The following is a 21661-nucleotide window of genomic DNA, read 5'->3' on the forward strand; positions in this document are numbered from 1 at the left end:
GCATGTACATATTTTGATATCTTTCCTCAAACTTTTATCACCAAGACAAATTCAGTTAAGATAGGTGCAAAAGAATAGGATAAAATAAAAAAGATGATAATGTGGCTTATAATGTAGGTACTTTACAATAAACAGACCATTACGCTCAAAAATTGAGTTTCAAGGGCTAAATTAATAAAGTTGGCTTGAAAAGCTCAAACGATCCAAAGAAAGTGTGCCTATATCATATTAGATTCTTATACCTCCTAAGATTTCCCCTCAAGAAAATTACTAAGTCAATTCTAAAGACTTAAACCTTCGTACATGTCTATTTCTAAAGAAATCAAATTTTTAGGGCAAATACTACATAAGACTAAAGATCATACAAGCATTCCATCACTCAAGATAGCATACAAAGAACTTAGATAAAATAAAAAATCATGCTTGCATGTGAACATACTTATGAACAAAAATTCTTTCTGAACATTCATTTATTTTAGCATACTTAAGTAAAAAGATTCAAACATACTTCAAAATTCATGCGAAATGCCTTATTAAAAATTCATGCGAAATGACTTACCCCCTTTAAAAAAGCAATGTCCTCATTGTGAAAATAAAGTAATGAATGAAAACTGAACACCAGGTAAGGTTGCAAGAAGAGAGAGGTGAGTCATAAAGACTGCCTAAGTACCAAGTCTTTCTCCACAGTCTAATCGTAGAAATGTTTATTCCCATTACCACGTTACTTTTTTCTACTGAAAAGGCATTGAGCTTATTTATTCATGCTTGCTTTCTTATTATTCGAAAGAAAAATTTTTAACTAAGAAATAAAAATAAACATATAATAAGAAATAAAAACTAGAGATAAAAAATTTCCCCTTTTATTTAATTGACTTATCCTCCTCGTCTTTCTCCTTTGATGTTTCGTCCTTGCTTGCATTCTTATCTTCCTTATATGACTCGAAGATATAATCTGGGAACTCAGGAACAAAATTGTTAGAGATATTTTTAAAAGTATTTCTTATAGAATCATCTCTAAATTTTGCATATTTCCAATAAGCCTGTTATTGCTCATGCATAAATTTCATCATGTACATCATAGTTGACAATTCTGATTTCTTCACGATATTTAAAGAAGTGGGCCTAGGAATAATCAACTCAGGATGAACAATTGGTTCAACTGGGTCATCAGCATTCGACACCTCTCTTAGTTCAGAGACTTCTGGTTCATTTATTGGTTCTAGATTATTTGGTTCTTCCTTAGATTCTGCTTTTTCTATCTTAGTAATTGAATTAGCCTCTGTTTTGGACTTGTTCAATGACACATCAGTTTCTGGTTCTGTCGGTTCACTCGGTTCACTTGGGTTTAGTTCATGGACATTCTCCACCAACCTTTTAAGATCATGGGCTATGATGCAACCTTGAACATACGGGCCCTTCAGGTTTGCTTTTGTTTTAACTTGGGCCTTTAAGCAAAGTGAAGCTATCAATGATGAAAACTAAGCACTTTCAGTCTTCTTTCTAGCACAATCATGGATTTCCTTGAGAATGATCTTCCTTACATTGATAGACCTTTCTGTCATAATTGCATACAATAAAAGAATTCGCTCCATCGAGATGGTCAAATTGTGTGAGATAGGCAGGAAACTATATCGAACAAAGTAGAACCACACCTTACCCAACGGTTTTAGATATTCCCTTCAACAAAAATGACTACCATACTTTCTTATAATCCATTGGGATTCCGGATTTGTCACAACATTATGTACTTGTTGAAGAAAATCCCAAATTATATTTGTCACCATGGCAAAGTAGTCATGTTCTTCAACATTAGGTAGGTTAAACAAATCATTAATGGATTTAGAAGTTAGGGGTACCTTTTTTTTACAAACAAGAACTTCAGTAGCATCCAACTTAGTCAAATTGACATAGAACTCTCGAACTAACTCTTTATTGGCCAATGATCGTGCATCACAAAAATAATTCCAATTGAGGGCATAAATTGTCTTTCGAATAGGCAAAGGCACAACCATCTTATCATTACTTTCCAAGTAGAAACCTTTTTTCGGCATCATAGGTTGATTTTTGAATATGGAATCAAACCTTTCATTTACTTCCTTGCCTTGAATCACAATGGAATTTTTGGTAGAGGTTTTGGAAGATCTAGTTCTTTTACAAGACATGGTGATTTTTTCTGAAGAATGGGCAAAATTTGGAAATAGATAAAGCGAGGGGTTTTGCGACTGCGATAGGCGTGCGGCTATAATAAGCTAGGGTTTTGCGACAATTGGAGGAATTTGGGGAGATTTTTTGGGATTTAGGCCAATGGATAAGAGGGAAAAGAATTAGTGGCTAAGGTTTAAGGTAATTGCTTGAAGGGTTGTGAAAAATATGGTGGTAGAGAGGGGCTTAGATAGTGATGTATTAGGGAAAACTTGTAGCAAAATTTTAGCTACTTAAGTGACTTAGGCGGCAAGTATACATGGAAGGAAATGTGGTAGAAAAAATTAGGGTTTTGGGGGACCCTTATGGACGGCAACGTGGGTGAATTTCTCCTCTTTGTTGTTTTAGGCTTTGAGCCCAAACTATATTATGAACTAGATTGCTTAAAAATAAATAAACTGAGTAGTAATTTGGCCAATTTGACCCCCTTTATTAAACATAAAATTAAAATTAAAATCAGAAATAAAAATTAAAATGGAAATGAAAAATTTCTTTTCGGCTTCTTCGAAAATTTCTTTTCAAAAAATTACGTCAAATTAAATTCCCAGGAAATGTTGGAGGGGTCACAAATGGTCCCGCTTAAGTTCCAATCTCCTTAGACCGAATTAATTTGAAGTACTAATTCAATAAAAATAATTTCTAAGCATGCCATTTATTCAAATGAGAGAGAAAAAAACTAAATAAATTAACGACAGAAAGAGTGAAGAGGACTCCCTTAATGTTATTGATGATTTTCACTGACAAAGGCGATGTCAAATGAGCATTGATCATACCAACCGTACCCATCTAGAAAGAAGAAGTAATGTTGCCCAATAATTATATACAATTTTTGCTTGAAAAATAGCAACAGGAAATGGTCTTTCTGTTTTGCTTTGCTCAACATTTTTTCATTTTCGTACAAATCTTCCTACCTATGATGATCCTAAACGAAATTAGCTCATTTTCCATTATACCTTCTTTTTTTGGTAAAAGTCCCACCCACTGAATGTCATAGATGGGATCCATGATCCTTACTTTTAACCATTTAGACTCGAGTTTCCCAGGATCAAATACTCGAGATTGAATCGAACTCTTCTATCACTTGACATATCCCTTTTCAGTATTTGTAATAGTCCACTTGACACCTTTCTTGTGCCTTTTCAAAATAGTTAAGTCTAACTCGAGTGGCTCTTCTTTTGATGGGTTAGGTTCCTTGTACTCATATGATGATAGCTCTAATGATTTGAACTGAACTTTTGAATTGAATCGTTCTAAGTTACCTTCCAAACATGTATCATCCTCATCTTGATGTGAAGAGTCATATGAAATACCATCTAATGGATCTTCCGTAGAAACGGTAAAACAATCTTTAACCTCATCAGGAGAACCTAGGGCCTTGAGTATATTAAAGGTTACTTGTTCATCTTGAACTTACATGGTGAGTTCACCTTTCTGTACATCAATTCTGATCCTACCAGTTTTTAGGAAAGGCCTTCCAAGGATGATTGGTACTTTTTTATCTGCTTCAAAATCTAAGACACTAAAGTCAGCAGGAAATATGAGTTTATCAACACGTACCAAGACATCCTCGATTTTTCCTTCTGGGTATGCCAAAAATCGACTCACCAGTTAGTGTGTAATTGTAGTCGGTCTGGCCTTACCAATACCTAATCATCTAAAGACAAACATAGACATTAAGTTGATACTCGATCCCAAATCACACAAAGCCTTACCACAATAGGATTCTCCAATATTACAAGGTATGATAAAACTTCCTAGATCATTCAACTTAGAAGGTAACTTATTCTGAAAAAATAGGCTACATTCTGTAGTCGGGGCTACAGTTTCAAATTCCCCAAACCTTTTCTTCTTAGATAGAAATTCCTTCATAGCTTTCGCATAGTTCGACATTTGCTCCAAAGCTTCTACCAACAGGATGTTGATACATAGTTGTTTCAACACATCCAACAATCTCTTAAATTGAGTATCATGTTTATGTTGCCGGAGTCTTTGAGGATATGGAGGTTGTGAAACTTTGGCTTGGATTGCATAACTCTTTCAAGGTAATATATCTTCATCTAACAAAGAGGTTAGCTTAAAGAATTCTCTAGTTTAGACTTTTCCTTTTTTTCAATTTGTAGAATTTGGCTTCTCTTGTGCGGGAGTTTCAACTGTTGGTTGATTTTCCTCTTTGTAGGGAGGTTCATCTTCAACCTCAAACTCATTGGGTTCAAAATTCCTTCCATTTCATAAATTGACCGTTTTTGAAATTCTCTTTTCTCAATTTTCTTAGGTTCTCCATTTCACTAGGCAAAGCTCTTTGTGGTCTATTTCAAAGTTCGTTGGCTAGATTTTCCATCTGGTTCTCCAAATTTCTCAAAGTTGCATCATTCTTTGCCATGTATGCTCTTAATAAGTTCTCAAGATTAGAAGACTCAGCTAGTAGAGGATTTTATATGTTGCTTGGTACATCACCTTGGGGTTTGCTTCTAAGCTCATTAACTAATTGTCCCACTTGATTTTCCAAATTCCCCAATGTTGTTACTTGGCCTTGAATCAAGGCATCATTTTTAACAATGTATGCCTTTAACAAGTTCTCCAAATTATATGAAGGTTCAACTTGCGGTGGTTTTTGAGCTTGTTGATTAAAACCAAGAGTTTGATTTGATCAAAGTTGCATGTAAGTGTTGTTTGGTCCACTTCCTTGGTAGTGGATTGGTGGTTGAACTACAACATGATTTAAATTGTTAGTAGTAACCTGTTTCAACATTGAAGAGACAGATGATACTTTAGCTAAGAGTGAAGTAAGGGTATCTATTTCATGTATTCTGACTACTTATCTTCTTGAAGCTGCTTGATTTGTCGACCACTAGTAATTTCATGTAGTCCGATTATTTCATGTATTCATGTATTCGATAATAGAGCACCATTTACAGAAGCATCTACCACCAACCTTGTGTGTGCATTAAGACCATTATAAAACGTCTCTAACTAGATGCAATGTGGAATTCCATGATGAGGTCATCTACATAGTAACTCATTGAATCTTTCTCATGCCTCGTATAAAGACTCATCATTCAATTGTTGAAAAGTGGTGATCTCATTCCGCAACTTAGAATTTTTGCTAAGTGGGAAATACTTTACCAGAAAGCATTCAACTAATTCTTGCCAAGTAGAAATTGAGTTGGACGGCAACGAATTAAGCCATGCTCGTGCTCGTGCTTGATCTCCCAACAAGTATGGATACAACTTCAACCTCAATACGTCTTTAGTTACACCGACTATCTTGAAGGAATCGCTCACCTCTATAAATAATCGAATGTGCAGATGTGGATCTTTTGTAGGGATTCCACTGAATTGGCCTATTGTTTGAAGCATCTAAAATATCATAGGCTTCAATTCAAACTACGGTACCTCAATCTCTGGCCTCCTAATTCCTAAATTTAGTTTGTTAAGAAGTGGCACGACATATGGTCTAATGGGTCGACCCTTATCATCATCAACAAGGATTGGATTTCGAGCATTAGCGGCTTTATTCCCTTGAACATCATTTTTATTCTCAAGGTCTACTTTTGCGGCTTGTCCCTTGGCTAATCTTTCTTGTCTTCTTTGTCTAAAAGCCCATTCGATTTCAGAGCCTACAGGGAGTAAATCGATGATTTGATCTATGCTCATAATGATTTGAAAAGAAAATCACAGAAAAAACTAAAACATAAAGAATAAAATAATAATAATAAAGGAAAAATTAAATAATTAATTATTCAAGTTAGAAATTAATTAAAAATAAAATAAAAACCAAATTAGAAAAAATAATTTCACAAAAATGATTAAGGCAACAACCCTCGGCAACGGCGTCAAAAGCTTGTAACGGGATTTGTGCAAGTGTACACAGTCATTCAAGTAATAAGTAAGTAAAATGAGTTATCATCTCCACAAGAACTGTATAAGCTTAACCGATTAATTGCAAAATTATAATTAAAAATTTGATGTAAAAACTCAATAATTTTGATGGTGATGATTAAACTAAGTAAAATTAATTAGATACAAAGATTGATCCCTATGCAATTCTAATCTAGATGCAATTTACCTAAATGTATGAATGAATGGTTTTAGCACCAAAAAAATAAACATTAAACGGGCTAGGATAATTATATTAATAAATTCAATTTACTTTATCATGCTTAACAATGTTTGGAAATACTTCCACGACAACTCGATCTTTCATGAGTTTGGAAACCAAATTATGTAACACCCCAAAATTTAAGAATTTAATTGTGAGATTCTACAGTAATTAAATCTATTTATCTGTGGTTTTGTGTTATGCTATTGTGTTTATGGTCTGGAGTGTGAGTTGCATTGTTAAAATTTTTATTATTTTAAAACAACATCTATGTAAATATGTGTCAAGAATAAGCCTGCTAGTTCACTGGTTAAGCATCTTTATTTTGTTTGGTCCTGTGTTTGAGTCCCATCGTATGCATTAGGAAAAATTTTGCTTATTGTCAAAAGACTTGCTGGTTGTTAAGAAAAAAAATATTTTTAAACGTTTCTTTTTCTATTTCCCTCTATATGTTTCTTCTTCTTTCCATTCTCTTTTCTTTTTTTCTCTTCTTTTGCTTTTATTTTTTTATATATCTTTTGAGCATTGTTGTCGATCGTTGGACTTCTCATTCTAATCTGTTGTAAGAGTTAAGTAAGTACGTCTTCTGTGATGTCAATTGTGAAAATTTGTTAAATGTTCTAAGAAGTGATAATGTCGTATCATTGATAGTTTGCGCTAAGGGATGAATTCTCATTATTGAGCTATGTTGGTTCTTTATTTTAGGATAATTAGAGTAATTGTGGTTACTCTTTTGGCAAGTGTTGTTTCCGTTGAACGTTTTATGTCAAAGTTTTTTCCATAAGTTTTTGTGTGTAATTGTACTTCATTTTCATTGAATTTGGTTGATTGAATGATTGGATTGCTGTGTTAGGCTTCAGAGACTCTCTACCCTCTTACCGCTTCAAAATGCCTTCAAGTGAGTATCTAAAACCCTTAATTCTGTGAATTTCGAATGCCGAAAAACATGGTTGTCGATGCCACATAGCTAGAGACACGGGATTGTGCCCAGGCCGTATGGTTGGCCATGTAACTCATTGTTCATCGAATTGGAGCTACACGAGTAAGGCATACGGGTGTGTGTCTAGACCGTGTGAGTCACCTAGACAAGGACTTAGGCATGTGTCCAGTCCGTGTGAGCCACACGAGTAAGGACATGGGTGTGTGTCCAGGCCGTGTCACATATAAATAGGGTCCAAATCTTTTTTTGAGGCCGTGAGTGTTGTCCAACATTAACACTAACCCCCCAATGTATGAATAATATGAATTTGATTGTATGATGACTCTCTGATGCTTTGTGACTGACATATGGATAACATAATTGTATGTGTATTGTGATGGTTATTTCTGACACTGAATTGCATTATATATTTGTGAAATGAATTAGAATGACTGAACACATGTTGTGGATATTTGTACTCTACATTTGCATGGGTTGGGGTATTGTGAAGAGGGAAGTAGTCTGTTTTGAATTAGTGGCTCAGCCACGATCTGTATAAATATGAATCTTGCGCTTTGTCGCATTTTTAATTTAGCAGCTAAGTTGCATCTCTGTAAACATATCAGACAAATGCTTTTTGGTGTGTAGGGTTGGTTGGGCATTGAACACCCTTAACGGTGTGTTGGAATTGCCGAAGGTGGTGTGTAACGGATAGAGGTAAGAATAACTGCATATGAACCTGATCTGCTCTGTATATGAAACTGAAATTACTTCTGCATATGTAACTGATCTGTTCTGTATGTGAACTAAAATTGCTTCTGTTACTCAACTGAATCTTGAGATTCGGGAATTATTTTATAAATGTGTTCCAATTGGATGAACGTCTTTTACGCACTGAGTTCACAACTCATTTTGTTACTGATTGGATTTTAGGTGGTTCTCAGACTTGAACGGGTTGGCATTGCGACAGCTCAGTCAAACTTTTATCTTTCCTTTAAATACTACTATTAGGAATTTTGACATTCTATGATATTTTGATGTTTGGGAAGATTATATACATAGTTAATTGATGTGATGGATATTATATGATGAATGGTTCATCTTGACTGTGTTATAAATGTGGTATTCTTAATATCGATGATGTAACTCTTTAGACTTGGCTTGAACGTCCATGTCAGGTTTGGGGTGTTACATTTAGTGGTATCAGAGCCAGGTTAATCAACACTCAAACTGTGTTTGGGCTCATAATGTGTGATAATGAGTAGGTAAGTGAAAATACGATATCTGAGTTAATTTGAAAACTGAAACGTTAGTAAATGACTGAGCCTCCGACAATGAACCTGTAAGTGTTTCTGTTCTGTTATAATGGTTAACTGAAACACTGTATTACATAATTGTTATCTGGTTAAATGCATAGCTGTGAATTAGTGAGATTATTTTGTTTGAAGCCTGAACTGATTTGAACACTCTAACATTATAGATAGATTGTTAAAATGAGTTCGCACGGTAGTTGTGGACGTGGAGCTCATGGGTGTCGTGGACACTAAGGAGGAGCTTGAGCAGAGTCATCCTCTATAGGTAGTATGTCTAAACTGGAGACCAGTGAGATAGATGGTACTCCCACTTCTGAGATCGAGTCCCAAAATTCGACGGCTGGGGACAACGCACTGTCCCAGGTCATGATTCAAGCTTTAAAGAAAGTCATTGGGACCCATTTTGGATCAGGAGGCTAAAGGTTGGTTACTGAACGACTCCGGTCGAATGGGGTTGAATTGTTCATGAGCATCATAAGAGTCACTCCTACAAGTGCTGAGTTTTGGCTCGAGGCTACCGAGCGTATTATGACCGACCTTGATTGCACTTCCACTCAAAAATTGAGGTTTGTTGTGTCCGTGCTTCAAGACGAGGCATATCAGTGGTGGCTGACAGTTGAGCAAGGTGCTTAGCCCAAACAGGTTAACTGAGAGTTATGCCGAGGCTCATTAACGGGAGTTTATGAGCCTAGTTCAGGGTGACCGATCTATGGCTAAATATGAATCTGAGTTTCTACGAATGAGTATGTATGCACGGGCTCTAGTAGTGTCTGATTATGATAAGTGTGTGAGATTCGAGGAAGGGTTATGATATGACCTATGGGTTCTAATAGCTCCTCCGATGGGGTGGGTCTTAGCGGTTCTGGTTGACAAGGTAAAGATCGTGGAAGAGGTGAAGCGCAACGAGCTCGAGCGGCGTGACCACGAGAGGGATCAGAGTAAGATTAAGAGAGATTTGGGTTACTCTGGTTCTGGATAGCGCCCTAAGAAATGAGCGAGATTTTATAGGCCCCCGAGGCACCAGCTGTAGTGATCGAGATTCACCTCTGCACTGATTATGGGAAACACCATTCGAGTGAGTGCTAGAAGAAGGTTAGAAGCATGCCTCCATTGCAAGTTGATGGAGCACTGGGCTAGGGATTGTCCCCGTCAACTAGATCAGGTACCAACTGTGGCACAGACTTCAGCTCTGGGTTCTGTTCATCCTCTGAGAGTGGTTTAGCAACTACCTAGGGGTCATGGCACTGGTAGAGGGGGTAATGGTTCGGGGAGAGGACAGAGATGCTGATCAGACTAGTACTCGTCAGTCGGTAGTGGTTTCTACAGCAAGACACTACGAGGATAACGATGATGCTGATGTCATTACAGGTACATTCTTTATTCATTCTATTCCGTACTATGCTCTTATTGATATTGGATCTACTCACTCGTATATAGCTAGTGTTGTTTCTATAAATATGGGTTTTACAGTTGAAAATACTGCTAGAGTGTTTTCTATAATTAGTCATTTGGGTTAGTCAATTTAGGTTGATAAAGTATACAGACAGGTACCCTTAGAGATCCAGGGTATGGTGTTTCCAACTAATCTAATGAAGTTACCTTTTAATGAATTTGATTTGAACCTGAGAATGGATTGGCTCGTAGAGTATCGGGTCAGTCCAGATTACGCAACTAAGAGAGTCACTCTAAGAACATGTGAGAATGACAAGGTGGTTATGGTTGGTGAGCGTCGAGATTATTTCTCTAATGTAATATCCGCTCTTATGGTTGATAAGTTAGTTCGAAAGGGGTGCGAGGCATACCTTGCCTTCGTATTCGATTCTGTTCCTGTAAAGCTTTTTGTGGGAGATATCAGCACTGTGAGGGAATTCTTGGATGTTTTTCCGAAGGAATTGCCCGGAGTACCTTCGGATAGAAAGGTGGACTTTGGTATTGATCTTTTACCAGGTACTGCTCTGGATCTATTGCATCCTACTGCATGGCACTGAAGGAGCTACTCGAACTAAAAGTACAGGTTTAGGAACTTCTTGATAGGGGTTCATTCGACCAAGTATGTCCCTTTGGGGGGCACCAGTGTTGTTTGTTAAGAAGAAAGACAAATCGATGAGAGTATGCATAGATTATTGACAATTCAACAAGCTAACAACCAACAATAAGTATCCGTTACTAAGGATTGATGACTTGTTCGACTAATTTCGAGGGGCATCTATTTTTCCAAAATTGATCTGCACTCTAGTTACCATCAACTCAATGTCAAAGAGATTGATGCGTACAAAACCCTCTTGCAGGACTCACTATGGACACTACGAGTTCCTGGTGATGCCTTTTGGGTTGACGAATGCCCCAGCAACATTCATGGATTTAATGAACTGGGTATTCCAACCATATTTGGACCAATTTGTGGTGGTTTTTGATCGATTACATTTTGATTTATTCCAGGATTGAGTCTGAGCATGATACTCACCTTCGCATTGTAGTTTAGACACTCTAAGAAAAATAGTTGTATACTAAGTTCAGTAAGTGCGAGTTTTGGTTACAGGAAGTTTCTTTTCTTGGCCATGTAGTTAACATGGAAGGAATTCGAGTCGAACCCAATAAAATAGAAGCTATAGTTGTGTAGAAGCAACCAAAAAATGTATCTGAGCTAGGTAGTTTCCTGGGCTTAGCTCGTTACTAAGGAAGGTTTGCCGAGAGATTTTCTCTTATTACATCAACTCTGACGAAGCTACTATGTATGAATGCTCTGTTTGTGTGGTCTGAGGCACAACAATCTAGTTTCGATAAGCTTAAGTCCATTCTGACACAAGCTCATGTTCTAGTTCAATCGGAATCAAGTCGAGAGTTTGTGGTATACAGTGATGCATCACACATCGGGCTAGGATGTGTTTTGCTGCAAGATGGTAAAGTGGTTGCTTATATGTCGCAATAGCTTAAGACACACGAGGGTAACTACCCTGTACATGATCTTGAGCTAGATGCGGTCTTGTTTGCTCTAAAGATCTGGAGGCACTATCTGTATGGTAAAAGGTGTATCATTTATATCGATCACAAGAGTCTTAAATACCTATTAACTCAAAATGAGTTAAATCTTCGACAGCATAGGTGGGTTGAATTTCTTAAGGATTATGATTGCACGATAGACTATCATCCGAGTAAGGCTAATGTGGTAGTCAATGCTCTTAACCGTAGAGCGATGACTAATCTGAGAGTGATGTTAGCTCGTTTGAGTTTAGTTAAGAATGGAGGACTGTTAGTTGAATTATAGGTTAAACTGACTTTGGTCGAACAGATTCGTGCTAAGCAGTTGAGTGATGAGTCCTTAGTTCAGCGACTGCAACAGGTTGGTTCGAATGAACTTTTGATTTTAGCTTGAACAACGACAAAGTTCTGTGCTTCAGAGGTCGACTTTGTGTGCCTAATGAAAAGAAATTGAGGCCATCGATCTTACAGGAGGCACATAGTAGTCCATATGCTATGCATCCTGGTGGAAATAAAATGTATCGGGTCCTCTGAGAACTGTATTAGTGGCCTGGACTAAAACGAAAAGTGGTTGCTTTTGTATCCTACTGTCTAACATGCTAAAAGGTTAAGGCTGAACATGAATTGCCCTCTAGTTTGCTTCAGCCAGTTAAGATTCCTCAGTGGGAATGGGAGCGCGTAAAGATGGATTTTGTTAATGGGTTAGCTTTAACCCCCACTAAAAAAGATGCAGATTGGCTCATCATTGATCGGTTAACCAAATTTGCTCACTTCATTCCTATCAGAAAAGATTATTCCCTCTAGAAGTTAGCTAAGTTTTATATTGTTGAAATTGTGTGACTACACGAGATTTTGATCTCAGTTATCTCTAATAGAAATCCGTTATTCACATCTCGGTTCTAGAAGAAAGTTTATGACGCTTTAGGCACCTAACTTAATTTCAGTACTGCGTATCATCCTCAGCCCGATAGACAGTCTTAGTGGGTCATTTAGATTTTAGAAGATATGTTTCAGGGTTGTGTAATAGATTTCTGACATTGTTGTGAAGATGACCTACCATTGGCTGAGTTTGCGTACAATAACAGCTTCCAGTCTAGTATCCAGATGGCACCCTACGATGCTTTGTATGGTCGTAGGTGTCGTACTCCTTTATGTTGGACTGGGTTCGAGTTTTGGGTCCCGAGCTAGTGTCTGAAACTGATATTACAATAAATTTGATTTTAGATCGTCTAACAACTCCCTCCAATCAACAAAAGTCTTATTTTGATTTAAAAAGAAAAGACATTGTGTTTACTATAGGTGACCAGGTGTTTTTGAAATTGTCACCATGGAAAAAGGTTCTCTAATTCGGTAAGTGTGTTTCACATCATTTCGGTTGATGAAATTGAGTTGTGAATGGATGTAACGTTTGAGGAGGAACCTATTCAGATTACAGATAATGGTGTTAAGGTATTGAGGAAGAAAACTATCCCTCTAGTTAAGTTTTTGTGGTGAAATCATGGCACTGAGGAAGTCACTTGGCAACCTGAAGATTCAATTCGACAATAATACTCTTATCTGTTTGAATCAAGTAAATTTTGAGGTCGAAATTTCTTTTATGAGGAGAGAGTTGTAACTCCCCAAATTTTGAGAATTTAATTGTGAGATTCTACAGTAATTAAATCTTTATATCTGTGGTTCTATGTTATGCTATTGTGTTTAAGGTCTGGAGTTCGAGTTGTATCGTTAAAATTTTTATTAATATAAAACAACCCCTAACACTTACTGGTGGTTAAGACAAAATATTTTTAAACATTTTTTTTTCTTTTTCCCTCTTTATCTTTCTTTTTCTTTCCATTCTCTTTTCCTTTTTCCTCTTCTTTTACTTTTTTTTATATATCGTTTGAGCATTGTTGTCGATAGTTGGACTTCCCATTCTGAATTTTTTGTACGAGGCAACTAAGTACATCTTCTGTTGTGTCAATTGTGATAATTTGTTAAAAGTTATAAGAAGTCATGGTCTCGTATCGATGATAGTTTACGCTAAGGGATGAATTATTGTTATTAAGCAATGTTTGTTCCTTATTTTAGGAATAGGTGTTGTAAGTAACGAGTCTTGGTAGGGTAATTCAAGTAATTCTAGTTAATCTTTCGGTAAGTGTCATTTTCGTTGAAGGTTTTATGTTAAAGTTCCAACATAAGTTTCAGTGTGTAATTATACTTCATTGTCGTTGAATTAGGATGAATGAATGATTGGATGGTTGTTTTAGGCTTCGAAGACTCTCCACGCTCTTATGGCTTCAAAATGCCTTCAGGTGCGTAGCGAAAACCCCTAATTCTGTGAATTTCGGATGTCGAAAAATATGGTTACCGACGCCAGACGGCTAGGGACATGGGCGTGTGCCTAGGCCGTGTGGTTGGCCGTGTAACTCATTGTTCATCGAATTGGAGCCACACGGGCAAGGCACATGGGCGTGTGTCCAAACCGTGTGTGGCCATGTTAGTGTAGGGTTCACACAAGCAATGGACACAAGCATGTGTCTAGGTCTTGTAACTTATTGCTTGTGATTTAGGACCATACGACTAGGGACATGGGCATGTGCCCAAGCCGTGTCAGTCATACGAGAAAGGACATGGGCGTGTGTCCAGGCCATGTGAGTCACACTAGCAAGGACATAGGCGTGTGTCCAGGTCATGTGGCATATAAATAGGGTTCGAATCTTGTTTTTGAGGTCATGAGTGTTGTCCAACATTAACATTAACATCCCCAACGTATGAATGATCTAAATTTAATTGTATGAGGACTCTCTGATGCTTTATCACTTGTATATGGATAACATAATTGTATGTGTATTGTGATGGTTATTTCTGACACTGAACTGCATTATCTATTTGTGAAATGAATTAGAATGACTGAACAGATGTTGTGGATATTTGTACTCTGTATTTGCATGGGTTGGGGTATTGTGAAGAGGGGAGTAATCTATTCTGAATTAGTGGCAAAGCCACGATTCGTATAAATATCAATCTGGTGCTTTGTCGCATCTTCAATTTAGCAGCTAAGTTGCGTCTCTGTAAACATGTCAGATAGACACTCTATGGTGTGTAGGGTTTGTTAGGCATTGAACGCCCTTAACAGTGTGTTGAGATGGCCAAAGATGGTGTGTAGCAGATAGGGGTAGGAATAACTGCTTATGAATCTAATATGTTCTATATATGAAACTAAAATTGCTTCTACGTATATAACTGATATGTTCTAGATCTGAACTAAAATTGCTTCTATGATTGAAATGAATATTGGGATTCGGGAATTATTTCAAAAATGTGTTTCAATTGGATGAACGTCTTTTAAGCACTTAGTTCACAACTCATTTTGTTACTAATTGGATTTCAGGTGGTTCTCAAACTTGAACGGGTCGGTGTTGCAGGAGCTCAGTTAAGCTTTTATCTTTCCTTTAAATAGTACTATTAGGAATTTCGGTATTCTGGGATATTATGATGTTTGGGAAGATTATGTACATAGCTAATTGTTGCGAATGATATTATATGATAAATGGTTCATCTTAACTACGTTATAAATGTGGTATTCTTAATATCGATGATGTAACTCTCTGGACTTGCTCTAGACGTCTAGGTTGGGTTTAGGGTGTTACAAATTAAGTCCTTTCGGAGTCTTTTACTTAGCTAAATATGCATTTTCCGGATCCTTTTAACTAAGGGTTTCTTAGCATTTATGCGAAGTCACTGGAACATTTACGTTTGCAATAGTTTAATCACATAAACCTAAAAACTATGCAAGATAATAGAGCTAACTAAAGATATGAAGAACCTCAACTTAGTCGGGTTTAAGAATCTAAATTATGCATTGCACTTTTTAGTTATGTGCCTACTAGCCGTCATTTGGTTAGGACCACTCAACTAATCTAAGTGCACCCAATCACGTATGAATGAAATGCATCATGATATTAATTGAAAATATGATTGACTGAGGTCTAAACATGTGAAACATAAATAAAATAGATCTTTTTGAATTAACACCATCATCCAAGTAAATAGGATTTAAAATATAATTGTTGATGTCAAAAACAATAAACTCAAAGAAAACATAATTAAATAAATAACAAGAGGAAAGAGTAAACTCTATTCAGTTCAGAAGCCTTTCAGATCTATTCTGACTGATGCGCTCCTCTGTTTTGCTCGATACTTCTTTTGCTAAGGGGTTGCTGTGGTGGCCAGTCAAAGAATGCTTTTGACAAAGCTTTTGTGGCTAAAGGATAAGAATATGCTAATGAGAGAAGAGAAATGAGATGTGAGGGATGATTTATGAATAAGGGATGATTTGAGAAGTGATAGGTGCATGGTATTTATAGGTGAAGGTAAGGGGTAGAGTTAGCTAAAAACAGCATTTGAATTCGTTCTTTTTCTACCACACATGGTCGACCATATTTCAAGAAAAAGGGGATGACTAAGTCTCCTCATTTTGAATTTAAATCAAGGCTATTAATAGTCATTGGGTGGACAGTTTCAACAACAAGTTGTTGGGCTGATTTCTAATTATTTTCCAACTATAATGACCTTCAATTAAATACCCCAAAGCTTGCTTTTGGCAAGCCATCTACTCGTACCAAACTGGGCTTTAGTTCCCCCTTGTTAAATGGTTTCCAAGTCCAATGATGTAGCAGACATGCCCATCTTTTAGCACATCTTTTACTGGGTCAAACTATCAACCTCATGACCCAAATTACATTGTATTGTCGTCCACATAAATTAATTTGTGCATGTCCATGTTTAATTTACATTAATCACATCTTCAATGGTCCTCCTACATAGTGAAAAATCACATATTAATAAATTAACATGAAATAATATAAAATATGTACAAAAATCATATAATTAAGCACAATTCCACATATTTTATCAATTCGTGCCCAATACAAATAATTAAGTAGAATTCACTTATTTTAATAACAATTACTCAAGATAAACATAATTATTAAGTAAAAATATTGTAAAAATATATAGAAAAATCCTATAGAATTTCGAGTTTACAGTTTGTTTGTGGAATTTTAATAGAATTCCTTCTCTTTCAATCACAACAAAGCAATACTAACCAACTAACTTAGAGTTAACAACAATAACACACAAGCAACAAAAATTAAACTAACAACAACAAAAATCAACAAAAGTGAAAAGAAAAGAAAAGAAAGTATAAACCATATGAAATTGTTGTTGACACCGTGGAACTAATCAATAGAACGTCGTTCCAAAGCAAGGAGTAGCAAACTTGAAAAACAAAGATTAGGGAAACAAAACAAAAGAAAGAAAATGGAAAGAGATCAAAAGGAGGTTGAAAGAAAATTTGAAAGAAAAGATGAAGATGGGAAAGATAAGGGGAGGTTATGGCTTAGATTGAGTGATTTTTGGGATTTTATGGTGTTTTGAGGGTTAAAAACCCTGAAAAACATGGGAATCGCGATATCCAAACCTATTTTTTATGTAATTAGACTCGGATATCGCCATATTCTACAAATTTTAGACCCCTATTTTAAATCTTTCGGTGATATCAGGATACCATTATGTTGCCTACAAAATTTTAATTTTTTAAAATTTTAGGGATATCGTGATACCAAGATTGGGTATTGCGATATCCATAAGGTTTTTGGCCCTTCTATTGAAGTTGTCGGGGATATCTCGATATCCCTCATTGGATATCACAATACCACTAAATGAAGCCCCAAAATTTTTTTCAAAAACTTCATCCTTTACCCTCCAACATGCAAAATTAAGTTTACCAAGTCTAAAAATGAAAAATGTAGGAATTTAAACCTAATCTAAGTAAGAAAAATAAATGGAGTCTATGCTCAAATCAATTTAATTATTTAAAAAAATTGAATTTAAAGTGGCTCTCCGGCGATACATCATGCCCCTAAAGTGGTACTTCCACGAAGTCCTGGAGACTTTGGTGCTTCTCTTTTTCATCATTGGGTTGATTCGAGCCTCCTTCAGCAAATGAACATATCGAACCCACATTGACTTAGGTCTTTTCGTGTTGTACATTTAAAACCAATTCTTACGGAAACCAATTCCACTCCATTACAACATCACCATCAATCTCAGGAAAACAAACTCAACATGTTCTAAGTTCACCTCCATTTGAACATACATGTATTAGAGCACTTCCTCGTCCAGTTCTTGTCGTGGGGTTTCTTCTAAAATGTATTTGAAATGTGGCGACTCCTACAAGCACACCTCACTAGAGGTAGAGATTTCCTCTTTAACTCCCAATACTTCACTCAAGTCTCTAATCTCTATCTCTTGTTGAACATCGACCTTCAAGTCTTGTCGCTCAACGATTCCATAAGAGACCTCTTCCCTTACTTCAACATTGTCCAGCTAACACACTCGTTCACCAGAGCTTGCTCACTAGCTCGATATTAAAGGATTTCAAGTACTTGGTCCAACAGATTCTTAATAACTTTCGTGTTTTCTTGGCATTCATACATTCCATCCTCAAATGCACTACTCCAAGTGGTTTGGTAGTGATCTTTATTAGGTTCTTCCCAATACACACCCCATCCTCACAAAAGTACAAGGAATACAGGTCATATGGGTCATAATTCGGTCACCACCTTCCCATCTTTAGTTGTCACTATCCACCATGTAACAACTCATTTTCAGTGGGGTCGAAAATAGTGATTTTGAGACCACAAATCTGATGAGTGAGTTTACAAATATTATTATTTAATATTTATGATTCAAATAAATTATTATATGGAATTTTGATCTAATAATTTTTTCTAATTGAACGAATAGTTATGTATAAGTGGTTTGTCCCTAAAGTTAAGTGGTTTTAGAAATTAAAATATTGGGACCTCGTTTTCGTAAACCGAGTATGTAAATATTTTTATTAAATATTTATAGAGTTTTTATATAGGTTTATTGGAATTTGGTCTAGTAACTTTGGTGTTTAATTAATTAATTAAAAAAGGACTAAATCGTAAAAGTTGGAAAAAGTTAATCACTTTTAGCTTTTATGGATTAAATGGGTCTAAAGGTATTATTGGATGGTTTCCAATGTAAATTTGGCCATAATAGATTATAATAGGATGGTTGGAATGTATAAAATGGAATTTTATATGTTAAAAGTTGAATTAATAAAAAAAATAAAAGAAAACATAAAGAAAACATCAATTGTCATCATCAACGTTCTCATTTTTTTTGTTCTTCTTCTCCAACCAACTTTTAAAAGCAAAACAAATACATAGCTCTTTTCTTCAAGCTTAAATCAATCCCTTGCATGGTATTTGATTTAAATATGTTTTTCATGAATTTTATGTTTTTGAGATCACTGTAGCTTAATCTAGCTAGTCTAGGGATTAATTTGAATTACTGTTAAAGTTTTGAAAAGTTTCCGTTGATATTTTGAAGCTTTCTAGATTTTAATTCTTTGGTTTGAAGCTTGATGATAAATTAGAACTATTTTGTAAAGTGAATTTTAATAGTTTTAAGTTTAGAGACTAAAATGATAAAATGTTGAAATTGGCTTGAATTTTTTGTAAATTTGGTTATTCGAGGGTTGTATTTGGATGTTAATGAATTTGGCATATTATTCCAGGGATTAATTTTGAAAATAAGCTTATTTTAATTTTAGGGACTAAATTGAATAAACTACAAAACTTTAGAAAAATTGTGAAAATTGTTAAAAGAAGTTCATGTGCATTAAATTACTTGTTTTAAGGTAATTGAGGATGATAAATTGAAGTAAATTATTTTATAGATCAAGAATAGGTAGATAATTATGGGAAAGAGAAAATTGATGATTAGTCCCTGATATTGTTATCTCTACTGTCTAGCCTTGGTAAGTTCATACGATTTAATTTGGTATAATTTGTAATATTATATTAATTTTTGAATTGTGGTATGTTTAATATAGATGTACATATATTTGAATTGTTACAAATTGGTACAATGTGAGAAAGTGAATTGAATTAAAAAGTGTTAAATGATTACTTATATCAAGCCCGAATGAACATAGGATAGGATATAATTGACATGCCAATAGGTTATTTTGCGAGTAGTACAAGATTGACTTGTGATGAGATTATGATATATGACATGTTATTATACACTGAGTATACCGGAATACAGCATTTGTTACGAATTACCGAGTTATATTTATAGTGATCCTTGCATGTTTCTAGTGGCGAATGTAAGCCTACGGGCATGGCACTTCGTTCCCAAGTGTGTTTTTGGTGAGACGTTAACCTACGGGCTAGGCATTTGGCTCTCAGACATGTTCTTGGTTGGATTAGCTCGGTTGAGCATTCTGGCGTGTTTTGGGTGGATAACCGTGTATCTGTATCTGTTTATATAGTTCATCGGACTGAATTTTTAATGGTTAAATGACATGATGAGGATATGTCCTTGATATTTCGTTATGATGCCTTGATGATGACTTGTATATGTTTTCATGATTTCTAATATTATATAGTGACTTGGTATTGAATGATATTATATAGTTGAAATGATTAAATTTCTTGTATATACAAAACTCACCTATTTAATGGTTATGGTTGATAGGGTTAATGTTAGTATATGATTTTGTTAAATATTAATCTATGTTAATAAGGTGAATTATATCATTTTGACCTATGTACTTCCCAAGCTCATTTGAAGCTTACTCATGTCATTTTCCTATTTTCCTTGTATATATCATTTTGCAGAACTAGGCAACCAGATCAAGTTGAAGATCACATTGTCCATCTATCTTTCCATAGACTTTGAAAACGTTTATTTTGGGATATGTGACATGTAATAGGAGTATCATGTATATGTATATAAGTGTTCATTATAAGTGGTATGCTTCATGCTTGTATATAAGTTGCATGTTTGTGGCTAATAATGTGGTTGGTCATAGCCTCGTTTGGAGATTTGAATATGATATTGAGATTGCTATATAGTGGATTATACTTGATGGAATGAAATGCATATAGATGTGTTATAATGTGATAGGGAATATATGAATAGGTAAAATCGTGGATGGAATTTGATTTGGATGGTATAAAATGATTTGTGCCATGTTTCTTCATATAGTAAATAAGTTTATGAATGTGCCTTGATAAATGTATATTACAAGGTGAATGAATTATGGTATTTTGAAATCTTATATTACATTGTTTGGTTATGAATGAATTTGATAGCAAATGAAGTTGGTCATTAGTTATTAATGTTGTTTGTGGCGGTGCCTTATGGAAAATTGGTTAGAATTAGGTAAATGACATGTTTTGGTTTTTTTTTTGTGTAATTTGAATAGGTTGATTGAATGGTTAATAGTATACTTGAGGCTTAAGTAAGCAAATATATGCACGACTTGTTTTTGAAGGGACCATAAGCCACACACTGTTTGACACACGGCTATATGCCACACATGGGCAGGTGGCACGACCGTGTGGTTCATAGATTTTTTATGTTAATGTTGCACACGGCATCAATGAGTTATACGACTTGGCCACACAACCATGTGACCCTTATTTTTTTACCCTGATTTTGTGTTATGTTTCGGTTTAGTACTTGCTTTTTCTAAATTGATTTTAGGTTTCATAGGCTCGATTTAAGCCTTATTTTTGTATGAATGACATGCTTATTTATTGATTATCTATTAATGATTGTTTTAAGCTAAATTTTGAATTGAGACTTCATATTTCTTGACTTGATAATTGCTGTAACATCCCATAACCCAAATTCGGTGACATACATATTAATCTATTTATCATTCTTAGTATATAAATACATATATGTCACATTTTGTTCCACATTTCTATCATTTCCAAGCCTATTGGCTCATTAATACCCATTCGACTCCAAGGCTCATTTTTGTTTCATTTCACATATTGTCACATGTTGTATGTCAATTTCATTTACCATGTTATATATCATTTAATCATTTGGCACCAGGTTGCCAAGTAACAGTGATATTATACATGTGCATAATACAATCTCAGATTGTCTGGCAGCGATGGATTTCTCAATTTGATCAATCTGTAACCCCAGGTTTTCTTGACAACGGTGACTCTATGTGTACAATCTACCACCTTGTGTTGTCCGCCAACGATTTTTTTCAATAAAGAGTTTAACCTTATGGCATGCCAACTATATCCGACTCAGCCTGAA

At 35.4% G+C, this 21661-nt stretch overlaps 1 non-coding gene across 1 annotated transcript; it reads left to right on the forward strand.

The window, feature by feature from the left end:
* The first annotated feature begins 5188 nt into the window (after positions 1–5188).
* LOC121220431 (small nucleolar RNA R71) lies at positions 5189–5294 on the forward strand. The gene has a single exon (XR_005917633.1). It is a non-coding gene; the product is annotated as a small nucleolar RNA R71 (small nucleolar RNA).
* Positions 5295–21661: the final 16367 nt, after the last annotated feature.

The sequence above is a fragment of the Gossypium hirsutum genome, chromosome D08 (assembly GCF_007990345.1).
Source record: "Gossypium hirsutum isolate 1008001.06 chromosome D08, Gossypium_hirsutum_v2.1, whole genome shotgun sequence".
In the NCBI taxonomy this organism is placed as follows: domain Eukaryota; kingdom Viridiplantae; phylum Streptophyta; class Magnoliopsida; order Malvales; family Malvaceae; genus Gossypium; species Gossypium hirsutum.